This window comes from Hyaena hyaena, unplaced genomic scaffold (assembly GCF_003009895.1).
Source record: "Hyaena hyaena isolate Hyena2069 unplaced genomic scaffold, ASM300989v1 scaffold_79, whole genome shotgun sequence".
Classification (NCBI taxonomy): Eukaryota; Metazoa; Chordata; class Mammalia; order Carnivora; family Hyaenidae; genus Hyaena; species Hyaena hyaena.
The window spans coordinates 258,313-268,184 of NW_024080711.1; the positions used below are offsets into that span (position 1 = coordinate 258,313).

Here is a 9,872-nt window from a genome sequence, read left to right on the forward strand (position 1 = left end):
TTCTTTTTCTAGAGCACTCTTTAGAAGTGAATATCAAAGATAAGCATCACTTTCATTATTTCCATATTTAATCTTAGAATTATGAAATTTTAAAAAATCGCTGGTGGTGAACGCTATCTTTCAGACTGACATTTTTCTAACTTCTTTGTTCATTAATGAAAAGCTGCTGTGATGGGTATTTAATCTTCAAACTAATTTTTCTCTATAGTAGAAACATAAAAAGGAAACTCTTTTGTTGACCGTTACATACCCAGCACCTAGCTGCACAGGGCCAAGCTGTCTGCCAGTGGTGACCTGTCCTTCAGAGGAGCGGTGAGGGCCCAGCGGTGCCAGTTGTGTGGGTCATGGCTGGAGAAACCATTTCTTTCCAGCACCAGCCAGGGTACTGACACAGAACTCCATGACTGAGGGGAGGGAAGACGAGGTGAAGGAAGCAGATAGCAATATCAAAGAACATTAAAAGAATGCAGTTCCTGCAGTCTGCTTCAAGGTTTCAGCAGGAAGTCTGCCAATATGCCTTTGGGAGTATCCCAGCCAAAGATCTCCCCACCAGGCTGCCCCACTGGGTCCACAGGCATCCCCAAAGCCCTGTGTGTTAAACTCACACCATCTCCCATGATGTGGCTGGATCCCTGTGGATGCTCCTGAGTGGCGCAGTGAGAGGAGGTCTGGTGATCAGAGTTTTCTCAGAAAAATGGACCAGAGTCTGGGCAAGGGAGAAATCACTGACTAGAGCTGTAGCACCACCTTCTGGAAAACAAGAGAGGGTTCCCTCAGATAGACAAGTTAAAGAAAAGATGGAAAAGTTTAAGAATTCTGCCACTAGGGGGAGCATGACAAGTGTAGCAGGTTTACTCCTTCAAAAGCTGAGGACATGACACCTCTGATGTAGTGACACCAGTGATCGTACCTCATCTGAAGACAAACCAGTTGACTCAGGAGGTGTCTGCTACTTCTAATGTGAAAATAAATAGCAATACAAACATACAAGAAACATGAAAAATCAAAATATTTCATCCCCAAAAGATAAGCAATAATTCAACAACTTATTGAAGATCTAGCTCATAAGTCAGAATAGCTGTTTTGAAGAACACAACAAGCTACAAGAAAACTCAATGATATTAGGAAGGAAAACATGAAATGACCACCAAAGAGAGAAATCACAAAAAAGAACCAAATTCTGGAGTTGAAGAATTCAGTGAATGAGATGAAGACTATACTAGCAAGCCTCTGTTGTAGAATAGAGCAGATGGAAGACAGAATAAACGACTTAGAGAATAGGAATTCTGAAATAATCCAGAATCCAGAAAACAAAAGGGAGAACGGGGCAGAAAGTTTACTTTGAAAAATAATTGAAAATTCCCCAAAGCTGGGGAAAGGACTTGAACATCCAAAGTCAGAGCTCATAGATCACCCTATTATCTCAATGCGGAAAAACCTCTCAGACACACTGTAAGGAAACTACCAAAAACCAAAGAATCCTAAAGACAGCCGGGGCGGGGGGCTGGGGGGAGGGTGACTTACAAAGGAAGCCCCATTAGGCTGTCACAGCATATTTGTCAGCAGGAAAACCTGGAATGACATATTCAAAGTGTCAAAGATAAAAACTGCCAGCCAGAGTTACCCTTCAGAGATGAAGGAGAAAGATTTGCCCAAAAGACAAAACCTGAAAGAATTTACCACCACTAGGTCTACCTTGCAGAGATGCTGAGAGTAGTTCCTCAAGCTGAAATAAAAAGATGTTAATCAGTGACATGAAACCATCTTTACACTGGTGAAGATGAAAACATTGAAATTTAGAAAACTCTGTAAGATGGTATATTAGCCACTTAACTATAGTATACCATCTTACAGAATTAGAGCTTTCTAAATTTGAGTACTTTTCACCTTTTCCTTTAGGAAATGAGTATTAAAAATAACTTGCCACTATAATTTGCTGACAGTACACAATATAAAAAATTATGGTGTCAAAAAATAAGAGTAAAAGAATAAAATAGTAGACCCTTTACAGACAAATGAATATAGGTTGCTATCAGCAAAAAAATGGACTGTTCCATGTATGAGATGTTTTATGTAAACCTCATGTTAGCCACAAAGCAAAAATTTAGGTTCACAAAAGAGAATGGGGAAACCTTATATACCACCATGAAAAATCAATTTACAAAGGTGAAACAGAAGGAAAAAGGAACAGAAGGGGGGAAAACAGGAAAAGGAACAAGAGAACTACAAAACCACCAGAAGGCAATCAGTAAGATGGCAGTTATAAATCCCTACATGTCAGTAATTACTCTAAATGTAAACTGAATTCACCAATCAAAAGGCACAGAATGGCTGGATAAAAAGAAATAAGACTCAACTATATGCTCTGTACAAGAGACGCACTTCAGCTTCATACCCTTAGGTTTAAAGTGAAGTGATGGAAGAAGATACTACTTGCAGGTGAAAACCAGAAGACCAGGGGCGCCTGGGTGGCTTAGTCGGTTAAGCGTCCGACTTTCACTTAGGTCATGATCTCGCGGTTCGTGGGTTCGGGCCCCGCTTTGGGCTCTGCGCTGACTGCCAGCTCAGAGCCTGGAGCCTGTTTCAGAGTCTGTGTCTCCCTCTCTCTCTGACCCTCCCCTGTTCACGCTGTCTCTATCCTAGAAATAAAAAAAAAAAAAAAAAATTTTTTTTTGAAGAAAACCAGAAGACCAAGGATAGCTGTACTTGGCCTTAGGCCAAACAAAACCAAAAATGGTAAGAGACAAAGAAAGTCATTCTATAATAAAGGGGGTCTGTATAGCAAGATGATACAACAATCATAAACTGTATGCACTCAACATTGGAGCACCTAAATAGATGAAGCAAATACTAGCAAATCTGAATGGAGAAGTAGAGAACAGAATAATAGCAGAGGACTTTAATACCTCACTTATAGCAATGGATAAATCATCCAGACAGAAAATCAACAAGATGTTAGATTAAACCATATTTTTGACCTAATGGACCTAACAGTCATACAGAAATTTCCACCCAATAGCAACAGAATATATTCTTCCCAAGTACACAAGGAAGATTCACCAGGATAGATAATATGATAGGATACAAAACAAGTCTTAGCAAATTTAAGATTGAAATTGTATAAACTATCTTCTGACCACAATGGTACTCAATTACAAATCAACAAAAAGAAAGCTGGAAAATCTATAAATATGTGGAAACTCAACAACACACTTCTGAACAACCCAGTGGGGTCAAAGAAGAAATCAAAGGGGAAATAAAAAATTATCAATTGAAAATGGAAACAGCAAAACTGTGCAAAAGCAGTTCTGAGAGGGAAGTTTAGAATGATAAATGCATTATGTTAAGAAGTTAGGTCTCCAACAGCCTAACTTTACACCTAAAGAGTTATAAAAAGAACAAACTAAGTTCAAAGGTAGAAGAAGGGAGGAAATAAAGACCAGAAATAAGAGTTGAGAAAAAAAATAGATTTTTCAAAAAGATAAATGAAATTTTTAGCTAGACTAAGAAAAAAGACTCAAAATCAGAAATGAAAGAGGAGACATTACAGAAATACATAGGATCATAAGAGTCTACCATGAAAAATTACACATCAACAAATTAAATAGCTGAAAAATGGTTCCTAGAGACACAGAATTCACCAAGACTGAATCAGGAAGAAACAAAATCTGAACAGATTAATGATGAGAGAGTGAATTAGTAATCAAAAGCCCCCTAACAGAAAATTCCAGGACCAAATGGCTTCACTGGCAAATTCTACCAAACATGTGAAGAAGAGTTAATAGTCCTCAAACTCTTCCAAAAAACTGTAGAGGAGGGAATACTTCCAGGCTGATTCTATGAGGCCAGCATTACTCTGGTATCAAAGCCAGATAAGGACCTACAAGAAAACTAAAGACCCGTATCTCTGAAGAATGTAGATCTGAAAATTCTCTATAAAATCTTAGCAAACCAAATTCAAGAACACATTAAAAGGATTGTACACTATGACTATGTGGGATTTATCCCTGGGACCAAGGATGGTTCAACATGGGAACATCAATTCATATGCCACCATTTAATAGAATGAAAGATAGAAATCACACAGTCACCTGAATAGACGCAGAAAAAGCATTTGACAAAACACAACATCCTTTCATTATGAAAACTCTACAGACTGGGGCGCCTGGGTGGCTCAGTCAGTTAAGCGTCCGACTTCGGCTCAGGTCATGATCTCACCGTTTGTGGGTTCAAGCCCTGCGTCGGGCTCTGTGCTGACAGCTAGCTCAGAGCCTGGAACCTGTTTCAGATTCTGTGTCTCCCTCTCTCTTTGACCCTCCCCTGTTCATGCTCACGCATGCTCTCTCTCTCTCTCTCCCTCTCAGAAATAAAAAACATTAAAAAAAAATACAGACTGGATACAGAAGGTGTTCCTTATGTTCTGTATACAACACAATAAAGGCCATACATGACAAGCCTACACCTAACTTGCTCAACAGTGAAAAATGGAAAGCTTTCTCTAAGATTAGGAATGAGACAAGGATGCCTGCTCTCACCACTCTTAATACAAGTGTTAGAAACCCTAGCTAGAAGAATGAGGCAAGACAGAAATAAAAGGCATCCAAATTGGAAAGGAAGAAGCAAAACTTTTGTTGCAGTTGATACTGTATATATAGAAAATCCCAAAGACTCAACTATTGGAGCTAATCAATAAATTCAGTAAACTTGCAGGATATAAAATCGACATAAAGAAATCAGTTGCATTTCTATAACAATGAAACATCTGAAAAAGAAGAAAAATGATCCCATTCACAGTAGCATCGAAAACAAAATACTCAGGCTAAATTTAGCAAAGGCAGATCTGTACAGCAAAAACTATAAGACCTCATTGAAAGAAATCAGAGATTAGACAGACAAATGGAAAGGGATTCCATGCTTATGGATTGGAAGAATTAATATTGTTAAAATGCTCCTATTACCCAAACCCATCTATGGATTCAGTGCAATCCCTATCAAAGACCCAATGACATTTTTCACAAACATAGAAACAAAACAAAACAAAAAATCTCCTAAAACTTGTACGGAACCAGAAAAGAGCCCAAATTGCCAAAGCAATCTTGAGAAGAACAAAGTCAGAGGCATCACACTTCCTGATTTCAAACTATACTACAAAGCTTTAGTGATTTAAACAGCATGGTACTGGCAGAAAAACAAGACACACAGACAAGCAGAACAGAATAGAGCTCAGAATTAAACCACTACATATATGGTCAACTAACATTCAACAAGGCAGCCACAATACCCAGTGGGGAAAGGATAGTATTTCAACAAACTGGGTTGGGAAAATGGGATAAACAGAGAAAAGTGAAACTGGACCTGAAATCTTACACCGCCCACAAAAATTAACTTGAAATAGGTCAAAGATTTAAACATATGACCTGATACCATAAAACTCCTAGGAAAAAACAAACAAAAACCCAGAAAAGAAGCTCCTCAATATTAGTCTCGGTAATGATTTTTTTAAATGTTTATTTATTTTGAGAGAGAGAGCATGCAAGCAGAGGAGTGGACAAAGAGAGGGAGAGAGGAAATCCCAAGCACGCTCCATGCTGTCAGCACAGAGCCCAATGTGGGGCTCAATCCCATGAACCATAAGATCATGACCTGAGCCAAAATCAAGACTCAAAAAGTTCAACCAACTGAACCACCCAGGGTCCCAATCCTGGCAATGATTTTTTTGCATACGACACCAAAAGCACAAACAACAAAAGGCAAAAGTTAACAGTGGGACTCCATCAAACTGAAAAGCTTCTGCACAGCAAAAGAAATCATCAACAAAATGAAAAGGTAATGTACAGAATGGGAGAAAATAATTTGCAAAGCATATATTGGATAAGAGGTTAATATCCAAAATAGATAAATATTTTGAGAAAACACCAAATGGTGGATGGCACTGGTGTTACAGTTAGACCCAGAGGCCTGGGGACCCTGGAATGGGGGGCCATGGTAGTTCCCACAGATGCTCGGGCAGCAGCATCCAGGACCGGGTTACGGCTTTGGTTGGGCCATAGCTAAGACCAAGGCTAAGGCGCTTGTGGAGGCAAGGCTGAGGACAAGAAGTGGATCCCCATTACCAAGCTGGGCTCCCTGGTCAAGGGCGTGAAGATTATGTCCCTGGAGGAGATCTATCTCTTCTCCCTGCCCATTACAGAATCTGAGATCATCGATTTTTTCCCTGGGGGTGTCCCTCAAGGATGGGGTTTTCAAAATTATGACTGTTCAAACCCTTGCTTGCCAGCAGACCAGGTTCAAAGTTTTTGTTGCCATCAGAGATTACAATGGACATGTTGTTCTGGGTTTTAAGTGCTCCATGGTAGCCACAACCATCCCTGGGGCCATCATCTTGGCCAAGCTTTCCATTGTCCCTGTACAGCAAGGCTACCGGAGGAACAAGATCTACAGGCCCCACACCATGCCATGCAAGGGGACAGCCGCTGTGGCTGTGCTAGTGCGCCTCAGCCCTGCCCAGAGGCACTGGCATTGTGCTCAGAAGCTATGATGATGGCTGGTGTGATGACTGCTACACCTCAGCCAGTGGCTGCACTGTCCCCCTAGGCAACTTTGCCAAAGCCATTTTGATGCCATTTCCAAGACCTAGAGTGATCTCACTTCTGATTGTTCACCAAGTCTCTGTCAGGAATTCACTGACCATCTTATAAAGGAGCACATCAGTCTCTGTGCAGAGGCTCCAACTGTCACCAGCATATAGTTTTACACAAAAAAAAATAAAGTGAATTAAAACCTGTTTAAAATACACACACACACCCCTCACATTACTCAATACAAAAACCAATCCAAATTAAAAAATTGGCATTTTCCCAAAGAAGACTTCAAAATGGCCAAGAGGTTACATGAAAAGATGCTTAACCTCATTAATCACTAGGGAAATCAAAATCACAATCACAATGAGATATCACCTCACACCTATTGGAATGGCTGTCCTCAAGAAGACAAGAGAAGCATTGGTGAGAAGGTGCACAAAAGGGAACACTTGTACCCTGTTAGTGGGGTTGTAAATTGGTGCTGTCACTATGGAAAACAGTTTGAGGTTCCTCAAAAAACTAAAAATAGAACTATCAATATGATTCAGCAATCCCACTGTGGCTGTATACCCAAAGAAATGAAAACAGGATATGGAAGGTTATGCAATCCCATATTTATTGTAGCATTATTCACAATAGCCATGTTACGGAAACAACTTAAGTATGCCCGTCAACTGATGAATGGATAAAGGTTATACATACCCACAAACACACACACAGACAATGCAATGTTATTCCATCATAAGAAGGAAATCCTGTCATGTGTGACAACATGGACAGACCTTGAGGACATGCTAAGTGACCTAAGTCAGAGACAAATACTCTATGATATCACTTACATTTGGAATCTTAAAGCCAAACTCCTAAAAATAGTAAAATATTAGTTACCAGGTGGAGCTACCTGGTTGGGGGAGTAGGAGAGATGTTTACGTGTACAAACCAGCACAAGAAGATAAGCTACAGAGTAGAGAACTGATGCACAGCATGACTGTACACAACAGTTTATAAACATCAAACTTGCTAAGAGACTGATCTTAATTATTCCTACCACAGAAAAGAAATAATTATGTGAGGTGATAAAGATGCTACCTAGCAGTAAAATGGCAATCACATTACAATATATAAGTGTACCGCCTCAGTTACGTACACCTTCAAGTTACACAATATGTCAAATATACTTCAATTAAAAAAAAACTATCATACTTGTTTCTGAGCTCTGTGCTAGGCACTGTATAGTTTATTACACACTAATTTAAACCTTATCACAACTCTTATAGATGAGGAAACTACGGCACAGAAGAAATTAAACACAGAAAATATATATTAAATCCTTGTAAATTAACAAGGATTACAAATATTGCAAGTAGTTGATCCAAGATTCAAATCTGGAAAATCTGTCATTGCTGTGTCATATGCTGTGTAATGGAAAATATTAAATATAATGGGATAATTGCTAAGATGCCTAGTCTTTAAGTGTTATAGCTTAGTAGAGGCAATGAATATATACGTTACCAATCTTGTTACACTAATAGAGATGGAACAGTGATTATGTAGAGCAAGAGAAATGCCCAGTACTGCCCGTGAAGTTAAGATGGGTTTTAAGGAGAGAACTGTGCCGCCGGGGTTTGTCATTTGGGTGAGAGAAGAGGATACGCCAGGCAGAAGCAACAGGAGACAAGAAGGCGTCCAGATGCGTATGGAAGGCGCATGCCGGATGCAAGTGTGAAATAAGGGGGTGTGTTTAGGGAGCTGCATGTGCTCTTAATCTTACAGGAGCATAATAATGTCTATGTGATAAGCCTGAATGAATGATAGTCGGATAAAACAGAAAGTTGTCCGTTGCATATAAAATGGCAGAAATAGAGTTTTGGTTATAGAAATGGTTCCTCTGTGAGGCAGGCATTGCCTGGTTTTCTTCCCCTTCGCGGAATACACAAGATGAGACTTTTCAAAAAAAAATTTTTTATGTTTTATTTATTTCTGAGAGAAAGAGACAGCATGAACAGGGGAGGGTCAGAGAGAGAGGGAGACACAGAATCTGAAACAGGCTCCAGGCTCTGAGCTGGCTGTGAGCACAGAGCCCGATGTGGGGCTCGAACCCACAAACCGTGAGATCATGACCTGACCTGAGCCGAAGTCGGACACTTAACCGACTGAGCCACCCAGGCGCCCCAAGATGGGACTTTTCAGATTCTGTGACTGGTTAGGGCCATGTGACCAATCTTGCCAATGGAGTAGAGGTAGAAGTGATGTGTCCTTTTTGGGCCCAAGGATACAAGTGACTGGGAAGGCCTCGTGTTCCCATTAGTGGGTTACAGGAAGACCACAGCCCCATCAGCCTGATTCTTTGAGTGCTGGTCTGAAGCAGATTCCTGCGAGTTTGCACTGGACAGATAGCACGAATAAGAAATAACCCATTCTTTGTTAAGCCACTAAGATTTTGGATTGTTTAAAATTATATCTGAAGACTTAATCTCTCAGTCTGCTTCTGTATATCTTCTATTTTAAGCCCTTAAATCTTTCCTGATCTCTCAATCTGTAAAATCAACTTCAAAGTGTTCGTCTCCACATGACTGCATCATAGACACTTCAAATGTAATAACTGCCCCGAACTGAACTCTTTGTTCCCTCAAACTTAGGCTTCACTTGTTCTAGATCTTGGTGAAAGATGCCAGCATTCCTACCCTGCCCCCAAGCCAGAAACTTCAGATTCTTCTAGACCTTTCTTGCTCCTTCAATCTCCACATTCAATATTCATTCAGGCAAACTGTTTTATTCCCCAGACAGGGCACATTCACGCAACATCAACTGCTCTTGCACTGGGTGTTTCCCTGCTCCAAACGCTCTTCTCTCCCTCTTACCTTCCAAAACCACAAAGCTAATTCCTAGTCATCCTTTAAAATCCAGTTCAAATATCACCTCCCAAATGTCACCTCCTCACCTGCCTTGGCTGAGTTAAGTGATCTTTGTTTTCTCATAGTGGCATGTGCATAGTTCTGCCATAGTTTTGACCACTGTTTTCAGTGTTTTGAGTTGACTTATCTATTAACAGAAAATGGCTGGTTTAACTGTTCTGCATGTTGCTCAGCAAAATGCCTGGTACGAAAAAGATTCAGTACCTCTTCACTGAATGAATAAGAAGCATTACTAACTTTATATTTTTGAGTACTGTTAAAATATTTCAATAAAATGAGCATTTGTTATACCTAATGGATGACTGTAAATCATACACAAGTCTCAAAGAAAGCAATTCTATACAGAGTGAGGGTCATTTATCATCAAAATTTAAAT

At 39.9% G+C, this 9,872-nt stretch overlaps 1 pseudogene; it reads left to right on the plus strand.

Moving 5' to 3' along the window:
• The first annotated feature begins 638 nt into the window (after nucleotides 1-638).
• Nucleotides 639-6,748, plus strand: LOC120232856 (annotated as a pseudogene).
• Nucleotides 6,749-9,872: the final 3,124 nt, after the last annotated feature.